This window comes from Ursus americanus, chromosome 19 (assembly GCF_024610735.1).
Source record: "Ursus americanus isolate L20-20 chromosome 19, mUrsAme1.1.p, whole genome shotgun sequence".
In the NCBI taxonomy this organism is placed as follows: domain Eukaryota; kingdom Metazoa; phylum Chordata; class Mammalia; order Carnivora; family Ursidae; genus Ursus; species Ursus americanus.
Window position 1 is genome coordinate 12,435,537 of NC_142145.1, and position 11,343 is coordinate 12,446,879.

The 11,343-nt window shown below is 40.2% G+C and overlaps 1 pseudogene; it reads right to left on the minus strand.

Annotated features, from left to right (window-relative positions):
• Positions 1-732: 732 nt before the first annotated feature.
• On the minus strand, positions 733-10,344 carry LOC148108455 (serpin B7-like; annotated as a pseudogene).
• Between the last annotated feature and the right edge of the window lie 999 nt (positions 10,345-11,343).

Consider the following 11,343-nt stretch of genomic DNA (forward strand, 5'->3'; position numbering starts at 1 on the left):
GAGGGAAATGACTCCCTTCTGTTCCTGTCTGCTTCATTTTCTATCATCGAGGCCCTGGCTCTGAGTCTCACAACACAAACCAGTAAATAGGGCAGGGCCAATCATGGTCAAGGTCTGGGGTCTAGTATCAGACTTTCTGCATTTCAGAATCCAGTCTGTCACTTTTCATTTGTGTGTTGAATGACTAAGCCTAAGCCTCGGGTTCCCATCTTTAAAATGGAGGAAACTAATTCCTGCCACCGAGGGTTTTGCTGAGAATTACAGGAAGTCATGCATGTGAGTGCCAGGCACATGCCTCATGCCCAGCAAAGGTCAGCTCCTTTCACTGATACCATACGTCAGCTGCAGGTGAGGTAAACAAGTTTTGAAGAACTCACTTGGTGACCTAATCACACTAAATAACACTGTTTTTTTAGAAAAAGGCATTCTGAGTTTGAGCAACCAATGAATGAGGTTTCTGAGTAAGTTGAAGGCTACCAAAGAAAGAAGCAATATTGATCCTAATTTTTAATAAGTACAATTAATGGCACACTATAACTTCTTTAACCAATGTAAACCAACCCAAGGAAGAATGAATTGGATATTCTACGTGAGATAGTTGAAAGAAAAACATTGCTAGGAAGCATGGTTTATCTCTTTCATTTGCAACTCTATGGAAAGTTTTCTTCAAGCTCATAAAATACAGCTAAGTTGAAGAGTCAGCGTGGTTTGAGTATAAATTCATTCCCTTCCTTAAGGAGTGGAGATTCTGCCACAGAAGAGAACCGTCTTAGTTTCTTTGTGTAAGATAAAGAAGAGGAAAGGACCACCCACCTTGAAGATGTCAGGATTTTCCACTTTGCTCCTTTGGTTGGTTGTTAACTCTAAACCACCTTCAGAAACTTCTAGCTTGGCCTTACGGATTATCCTGGAGACCACAAAGCCTCCTCCTGCAGTTATGTAAGCCAGAAAACTTAGCCCTTGAGGGGTCAAAGACATCTGTCATTCCCAAAGCTGCCAGTCTGACAGTTACATCTTCATGACACCCGTCAAGTCGGAGCTGGGGCAGGTGCAGAGCCACAGCTGTGTCATTCGTGTCGGCCAAACCTATCCAGTTCTTCAGTTTCTCCTAAGTGATTTCCTTGCTAACCTATGGGAAAGAAAGCAGGAAGCAAAATGTGAAAATTTTTATTTAGAAAAAAATTATACGTAAGTGTGAAGCATTCTAAAGGCTAGATGTGAGGTTCTGAATAGGTCAGGCTACTTTCCCTTGTCACTTGGGAAAGCAGATTCTATAAGAATAAGTGGGGAAAAGGCAGTCATGTGCAGGAACTGCAACTGAAGTACGTGAGCCTTAGAATCCATGCCTTGATGCGCCATCCCAGAGTCACGTGGGAAAAAATAATCATCACCAGGAATTGCCACTTTCTTCCTTTTATGATCCTCTATAAGTAGCACAACACGTATTATAATTGCACACTTTACGTATATGCCTACACCTTTCTCTGGATCATTTAAAAGACACCTTTGAGGGACACCTGGGTGGCTCAGTCGGTTAAGCGTCTGCCTTCGGCTCAGGTCATGATCCCAGGATCCTGGGATCGAGCCCCACATTAGGCTCCCTGCTCAGCATGCCCCCCCCCCCCCGCTTGTGCTCTGTCTCTCTGTCACTCTCTCTCTCTCTGACAAATAAGTAAATGAAATCTTAAAAAAAAAAAAAAAAAGACACCTTGGGAAACTGAGATTCTGTGATTTTGATGACATAAATTATAATTCTAGACTGACCAATTTCTTTTTTTTAATAATAATTTTTTATTATATTATGTTAGTCACCATACAATACATCCCTAGTTTTTGATGTAAAGTTCCATGATTCATTACTCAACTCAAACCAACCTTCTCATTAGGCATCCGCAGAGACTGAATTTATATCAAAGCAATACTTGTAAATGATTAGAATGAAATAATCTTAAATTTGAAAGAGACCTTGAAGAAGCGTCTCTCACAGCATTGGCGCTACCAACCAGCACCCACCTGAGAAGCCCTTGTATCGATGGTTCAGCTCTTTATAAAAACAGGTGGGCTCCATAGTCAACAAGCTCAGCTTGCAAGAAAGGCCCTTCCCGTTTTGGCCATAAACCTCCTTCTCCATAATTCCCACCTATTAGTTTTCTCACTCAGGGAGCCACACATTACTCGTTCCTTCATCCCCAGGGCCACAAAATATTGTAAGACAACCAACATGCTCCCTAACACTGAGCCCCTTTCCTCATTCCCTCTTGGTAGCTCACCTTCTCTGGCTTCTCCTCATTTCGGCTGGCCTTCCTGGGAGGAGGTTTAAGTGTCCCATGGCTCATTTAGACTGCGTTGGGGATGGAACCTATCACGAGGTAGGCAGACCAGACACCAACCAATGCAATCTCAAGCAGAAAAAAAAATTTTGTTTGCGTGGAATTGACATCCGCCATATACTGCCTCTAACTCATACTCGTTTACGAAACCGGGGATGACTGTCCTCATGCACAGAGATGAATTAATGTGAGGTATCATAACAGGAGAAAACTGGTCGACTATAAAGACCTCCTAATTGCACCCCATTCCCTCTTTAAGATCATTTTATCCAACTGTGATTTACTTCAGAGTCTGCTTACTTCTCAGAGATCTTAACATTATTCTAAAAGGTTCCAATTTTATGACTCATGTGAAGGATATCAAAGTACACCACAAAGTACCGACAGTAATCATGTAGATTGTCTTAGATGGATGCCAACTCACTGAACTTCCATGAGATTATCAAATTTAAGAGCTAAAACGAACCATAGGAATCATTTACTGTAACATCTTCATGGTGTGAATAAAGTGAGGTCTGGAGAGATTGACTGTCCCACCGCCCTGTAGTGAGTTTGTGGCAAAAACCATGGTCGGATATCAATGTTGCCACCTACAAATTCAGCATTTAACCATGGGAAAGGAAGTCTATAATAATAATACTATCTAGCATTAACAATGTTTAATTTGTAATGACTCAAACCTCACTTATCAGAAAGGTTTTGCCTTGTCCAACGTAAAATAGATGCTCACCAACCCCGCCTTTTCCATGTCTGTCTTATTTTTCTTCACAGCCTATAGCAATCGTATTTCTATATTGGCTTATGTGGAAATATATTTACATATAAGAACCGAGATTTTGATTTTCAGCCATGTTCACAGCGCGTCTGAATAACTTAAACACTAAGCCAGAGCAGGCTGAGAAGCCAGGGCTCTCACAGCATCACAGACATGAGTGGCTATGAAAAACTGAGCAAATCATGGCTCGGTCCCCAGGTTTCCTCCCCCTGATGGGTTGCCAGTGCCTGCCTGGTCACTTCACAGGGCCAGTGAGGATCCTTACCGTCAGGGATGAAGAAAGGGTGAAGGGGAGGATGAGAAGTCTGCAGCCAGAGTGAAATAAGTGGGAGAGACATGAACTTGAGAGATGCTTAAAATTCAGAAGCGAAGGAGGAAAGAGAGGAATTTAAAGAAAGCTGCCGGGACTAGATCCTTTCGATGCTGGAAGCAAAACATCCACATGGGGTTCAGGGGAAATGTACCAGAGAAGGAAGCACGGGGAAAAGCCTGAGCATTGAGTTGGTGTGTTTGGACCTTGGGTGTTGGTGGAAATCAATTTAGTTGGTTGGCAGCAGGTCCTAAAAGAGATATCAATGTGTGATATATTTTTTTTAAATATACATGTAAACCAACAACCAGCTGTGAGGACCGAAGGAGGAAACGTGTGCGACTGCTTTGAAAGCCTAGAACTTACACAAGGAGAAGCAACACATCCTAGCGCGAGGGCATGTCCTCCATTTGGGGCTTCTGCTTACTTTTTCAGCGGACGTAGCACTGCATTAAGCAGTCGTGTCAGTGCTTATTCTACATCCCAAACCTTCCCCATGGAATCCTCAGACAGAGCCCTTTTTTGTGGCTCTGGCTGCAGTGGCCAGCGGTTTCCCTGTCCCAGGATGCCATCCCCGCCAGGCAGCAGGACGACCACGCTCAGTGGCCCTCAGCGGCGGGCACCTTGAGGCCCTGTGCCCGAGGCTCCCATATGGAGCCCTTGTGGCTGCCTTATCCGCTGGCCTTACTGTAAAAGTAAAGCCAGGGAAACAACAAAGCCAATTTCTTCTTATTGTTCCATTTACAGCATGGGAAATTCATGTTTATATTCATCCTCCAACATTGCCTACACTGAGTGACCAAAACGAAATCTATGCATCTTTCCACAGAAATACCTGACTGATGACTATCGTGATGATTTGAAAGGAGGAGTCATCTCAAGGAAGCAGCCACTGAAGTACAAAGCACTTGTCTCTCCATCTGTTCTTTTCACTCAACTGGGTGTGTCTGATGCCCGGAAGCGGTGAATTCACTCCGAAGAGCTGGGAAATACGCACCAAAAGATCTTATCAGGAAAACTTCTAAAAGTCAAATAGGTCCTTTCAGGAACATAATTTAGGAATCTTTCCAGATCAAGTAAAATGTGACTCATCTGGACTAATCTGCAGCATTGAGGTGCGTGGTACCAAGTAGTCACAAAATAGCTAAGAATGTAACAAAGTACTGAGTTCCACATAATGAGGCCACTTTAAGGAAATGTAGTTGTGACCCCAACCGTATTTTATGTTTTTCTGTATGACATGCTAGTTAAAATAACATAAAGATACCTGCATTGTGTATGTAAACGAAATGGACCAGAATTTACTGAGAAGTGAAAGATTCCAACTGATTAACTATTTCCTCTAGCAGATGTGCTCCTTTTTGGGTATGCTTACCCCTCAAGTATCTCTTTATGAATCCTGCTAAAATCACCACTGCATTTTCCTTATACTGGGGTTCCCCAACTGGGGATCCTCGGAAGGACCTACAGGGCTATTTAAAAATGCAAATACTCAAGCACTTCTTGTAAATCTTCAGGAAGGTGGCCCTGGAATCTGCATTTTAGAAAACATCAGCAATAAAAAAGAACATAATTTCACCAAATGTGTTATGACCCCAATATGTGATGGCAATATTCTTTAGAAAGAGAATACTGGATACTTCCAGATGTGACTAATGTGTTGGGCTGGTGCATTATTTTTTTCCTTAAAGTCATTCACTATTCCTTGTGCCTCAAAACGTTTTATTCAGAATTATAAACCCTCTTTATTTTTATAGTTAACTGTAACAAACTTTAAGTTGACCAACAATTCAAGCATTTGTTGCTAGTACATTTGAGAGAATAAACACATTTGATGGTTTACAGACTGAGTTATCAAATACAAATCCATTCTTTCTTATCAAATGACGTGTCTTATTTTGGTTACAGCCTGATATCTTGGACATGTTCGGAGCACTAAGAAAAGAAGACTGGAGTTAGGAGCAAAACAGCACGCCTGGAAACTTCTACTGTGATTTGACTCTTGTTCACCACTTTGGCTTTGCTTAAGATCACACCCATTTTACAAATGACCTGCCCATTAGTTCTCAAAGTGTTGATTCCTTGTTCTCCATCACCTGCCTCACTTCCAGTTTGCAGTTAGTGAATTCTTTAGTAATGATTTAAGCTTAGCCCAAAGCCCAAACCCACTTTAAACCCTTCCAAGGTCTATATTTTATACCACTTCTTCATTTTACAACTGGGATGCCAAAACTAGTGTCTCTCTTTTCAGAAAGGGTAAAAATACTATGGGGAATTTAGAAGAAAGGTTTAATAGCAAAACCAACATTTCGTAAATCCAACCCTGCACTTGGTTGAACACGCAGTTAGGACAGTCGCTTGGAAATGCATTACCCGCCTAAGGCCAGAAACGATGTAACATATTTTAGGGGCAAAATTGTTGAGGATTACCTTGAAGACAAAAAATAAATTAGGACACGAGACTACCTCATCCAACCTGAAAGCCACTGCTTCGGTGTGGTCTTTCTGAAAGGCACAGTGATGGTGTTAACCAGCACCCGATGATGGGGCCCCGTGAGGCTGTTGGGTGACAAGAGGGTCTGGATTTCACCTTTGGGAAGAGAAACACACCTGATCAGCCATGGGATAGGAATTATTCAAACTGGCATTAGATGAAACAGTTAGATGTCATAAATGCGCAAAACTCAGAGCAGTCTGTGATGTAGATGAAGTGTCATACGAGGATTCACCACCACCAATATTTAGCAGATAGGAAAGGGGGTTTTAAAAGTTAGGAATCCTGTTGAAGTTAAAAAACCGAATTAATGTACATGACAATTAAGTTACCCACTTAAGAGGCGGTTTAGAGATCCTAACACATTAACCATTCAGCTCTGGCTTTCCTGTGACATTTCTCCTCCTATCACCATGTGCAGAAAACATGAACGTGGGAGCAGGTGGTTTTGCAGACCACCACTGTCACCTGACAATGACCCTCAGCTCAAATCAAGCAAAAGAGATCACTGGGAAAATGGCAGAAGAAAGATTGTATGCTTTTTATGCCTCCTCGCTCCTCAGTAGTAAAATTGATAAGAAACTGTCATGGTTTTTCACTTTACGAAATGAAAATTGTCTTTAGATTGTCAATAAATGATTTTGAAACGACCAGTTATTTGCATGGAAAAAACAAAGAGCCTTTATCTTTATTTCACCTCCTATATAAAAGTCAATTTGAGGTGGATCATAAACCTGCATGTAAACACTAAAACAATAAATGGAAAAGAAAACAAAAGAGAATATCTTTGTGACCTTGGGATAAGTAAAACTTTCTTAGAGAGTATACAGAAAGCACAAACCATAAAAGAAAAATACTGATGAACTGGACTTCATTAAAATTAAAAACTTCTGCTCATCAAAAACATATTTTAGAAAATAAATACACAAGACACAGACTGGGAGAAAATATTAGCAATATATGCATCTGACAAAATTATTTGTCTCCAGAATATGTAAAGAGTTCCCACAACTCGACAATCAAAAGAAAACAGCCCAACTGAAAAATCTTTATAAAGAAAGACATATTAAGGGCCAAGAGACATATGAAAAATGAGTCAATGTCATTAATTATCAGAGAAATGTGAATTAAGGCCATAATGAGATACTCCTACAAACCTACTGAGATGGTGAAATGAAACATATTTACAACACTAAAAACTGGAGAGGATTTGGAGCAACTGGGACTTTCATACAGTGCTGGTGAGAATGTAAAATGGTCCAACCACTTTGGGAAACTATTTGCCAGTTGTTAAAAAGTTACACATGTCTCTAGACTAGGACCTAGCAATTCTACTACTAAGTACACAAGAGAAATTTAAAGATATGTACACAAAATGCCTTTTACAAAAACGTTCACAGCAACATTATCCATCATAAGCCCAAACTGAAAACAACTCAAACGTCTATCAACACGAGAATGGACAAACTGTGGTGTATTCATACATGCAATTCTACTCAGCAATAAAGAGGCATAAACCATATATACATCCAAAAACCTGAATGGATCTCAAAAATAATATGCTAAATGAAAAAAAAGCAGTACACAAAAAAGTGTATACTGTATTGCATTTATTTAGAAATTTAGAATAGACAAAACTAACCTCTGATGATAGAACCAAATCAGCGGTTGCATGAAGGAACTTTTCAGGATGATGGACATGTTCTGCGTCTTGATATGCATTGGCCAAAACTGTCCAAGTATACTTTTTAAAATCAGAGCATTTCACTGAAGGTAAATTATTCCTAAAAGAAGAAGAAGGAGAAGATTGAGGAAAAGAAGTCTTAGATCTCTTACCTTTTGTCTTATTTTCAATCCATGAGGTAATCTGCATCCTGGCTGCTTCTAAATTATTTTTGAAATCCAAATTTTCAGGTTTCAGTTTATATAATTTTTCAATACACTCTAAATATTCCTGTAAAGTGAGCATAGAAAAAGAAGAGATGTAGCAAATACATTACAATTTTCATACATTTAGGCCGTACATGGTAAAAATCATATGTAAATAAAGGCAGAAATAGGTAAAATACAAGTATGCAGGACCAGGCCCAGCTAGTAAAAATATATACATTTGTCGTGTTTGAGGCATATAGTGAAGTAAAATTACAAATTACTATAGGATGTTACTTCAATGACAAAGACATTTCTCTTTCCTCTCAGCCTCTGAGGGTGCACTGCATAATTAGGATAATCTGACAGGAGAATTAGTGTCCTCAGTAATTAGTGTCAGATAGCTTGAGTTCCAAGATATCAATTCTTTTTTTATTACTGAGATCAAAATTTTTTCAGTGTTGTTTTTAATCATAAACTATGTAAAGTGTATTCTGGACAACATGTCACAAATTAACATCAGAAAATTAGAATCCTAAACCCTTCTATATGAAATAAATGCATATATGAAATACATTATATGTTCTCTACATAGCAATATCTATCTCAATATGTATTATGTCTTTTTTATTTCCCTACAGTTCTGAAAACACAAACAGTGCTAGAATAAATTAAATAAAGGAAGGAAGGAAAGGCTTCTACCTTACTTATAGAAACAATGTTTTACTTCAACTCCCCAGGAAGAACTTCTGCAAACATCCCACTTGCCATGTGGACTTGACTGGACACAGTGATTTCTGAGAGAATTGCTTGAATGTGTGAATGGACCCCTGTTTCTTGTTCACACTAGGATGAAGTTAGAAAATACTTGAAAACAGGGACCTTGGTATCACCCACTGAAGTATAGCTGAGTTTAGACAAGAGCATCTTATGTTTGCCTTAGGACATGAGATTTCAGAAAAAAATGGAATCAAAGACCACTTGTTTCACCATTTGGACATATTGAAATTTTTGCCTCTCACTGACTGTTGTTGTCTGACAATGAGATCACGCTCGGAGAGCAGGCACCACAACATGTCACAATCACCTCATGGGTGTGAGGGACAAAGGCACAGTCCATGCCCTGGGCAGAGCTTGTCCTGTCTCCTCCACAAGACGGTCCAGGGCACGCATTCATACAGACATATTAATTTTAGTATAGTTGGCATCAGGGAAAAATGTGTTTGCTACATTTTGTAATAAATAAGAATTCTGGGCAATTAAGTTTGGTCTTAGTAGCCCACCATAGATAACAGTGGGAAAGTCACATCTAAAAAGGTATAGACCTCCTTAGATAAATGAAGGAATACATTACGTTGTTTCTTTAGAAATTACTAATACGGAAAAGCATTTAACCATAAGGCTTATAGGGGCACCTGGATGGCTCAGTTGCCTTCAGCTCAGGTCACGATCTCAGGGTCCTGGGATTGAGCCCCAGGCTGGGCTCCTTGCTCAGCAGGGATCTTGTGTTGTTGCTGAGTTTGAGTGAGAATACAAATAGAAAAGTCATCATTTTTTTCTGAAGTATTTAACTTATACAATGTCTTGCCAAAATCCAGAGGCCCAGAAGCAACTTTCCCAGCCCAGGGGTGTGGTTCCAATAAAACAGCCTTAAGAGTTCCTACTCAGACAAGATCAAGTTTGAATAATGTGGCTGGTTAGAGAGCGGACACTTCATAGGGACTGGAAATGTTACCACTCGCTTAAAAGCTACCGCTCTCTTCCCATCAACATGGAAGTAAAATCCTCCAAGCCACCAGTATATTCCCGTATATTCTGGAAATGGGGTGGGGGAAGGGAGAAAAATGAGAGTCAGATGGGGTTCAAGTTCACAAGAAAATAGCAATAGATGCACAAACTGAGATACCAAGATCTGTTCCCCAGAGTTTGTGAGACGCTGACCTGTTGTTTTTTTGTTTGTTTGTTTGTTTTTTCCCCCTCACTCAACTGTTTGGGGAGTCTACTTCCTGGTGACCCACACAGCCACCCTACAATCAAAAAGCATCCTCTGGCTGTATCAGTTAATTCTAACTGGATTCAAAAAATCTGAAAAATAGGATTATTCTGTTGAAGGGACAATTAGTTGAAATGGCCAAGCATGGGTCTTGGTAACAGAGAGCCTTTAAATCGGACCCGTTTGAGTTCTAACATGAACTTTGCTTTCTGCTACACATGTGAGTAACTTACTTGACTTCCCCGAACCCATCTAAAAAATAAATCTCCTATTATAAGATAGGAGTCACCTGACAAGGTCGTTGTGAATGTGAAATGTGATAATACATATAAAGCCTCTAAATAGGAACATTATTCAATACTAGTATCTTCCTTCCCCCTTCTAGGGATTATGGATTGAACTCAAAGAAGAGTCATAGATTGGAGGAGGAAAGTATCAGGTCCCAAAATTAATTCTACAAATGTGCAAACTGAAGTGAGCCTAGTAAGGGTTACATGACCTACTCAAGTCTGCACAGCTAGAAAACATCCAATTCACAATGAACACCTGGTTTTCCTGACTCACGGTCGGCATCTCTCCCTCTAATTTACCAGATAGAGACACAATCTAGAAAAAGAGAATCTAAATTTGGTACCACGTAGCACAGTTTCCTCTTCAGTGTTGTAGCCATTTACTAGCAACTTTCTCACCTAGCCTCAGTTCAGGCATCATGAAAGTCCTCACCTTGACCTGGGAATAAAGATTGATGGCAGGAATGGCTCTTGTCAGTACCGGAAACCATGACATCAAAAAGCTCCCTCAGTGCGTGTGAATAGGGGAGAAGAGAACCACACTGCCTGGTTTTATATTCGTGCCTCCCTACCACCGTCTCCCATACCACGGCGCTTCTCCCCTCCCTTTTCCTTTAACTACAATGAAATATTTTTCTCCTATACTTTCCGAGACAAGTCATCACCAGTTACAAAAATCATGTCAAAGAAGGTACGATGATTTAGAGTTTGCATTTTTACCTTGTCTTCAGGGTGGCTGAAATTCCACTCTGGGAGCCACAGCTGCGCCTGCAACACACAGACACACAGAGTACTCAGCACTCAGAGTTTGCTCCTCTTGTCTTCTCAGAATTTGGTTGCACAGGTCATTTTTCCTTGCACTGTAAAGTGATTTAAAGTATTTATACCAAGGGTAGAGAGTGAGACCCGATACATGCAAGGTAAAATACACTGCTTCCTTGGTCAACGTAGTGACCCAAGAGATGTGGAAAAACGTAATGAACATTTAATGCTGTGGATTTTAAACAATAAATTGAATGCTACTTCATAATTACAGAATATATTAGATGTTGGAAAATCAATTTGCATGTATATATTACACAAACAACATATTATCGATGTTTAAAAGGCAGAGAGGAGGCTTTTTGTCTTGGGAACTGGAAACAGATTTCTTTCCTTGACTCCTAAGATGATGAAATGTTGTTCTGTCTGGAATAGAGGCACCCAGGGATGGAGTAACCCTTGTTGAGTGCGGATCTCAGGGCAAAGGCCAGCAGGATTCCCACAGGAAGCAAGTTACAGA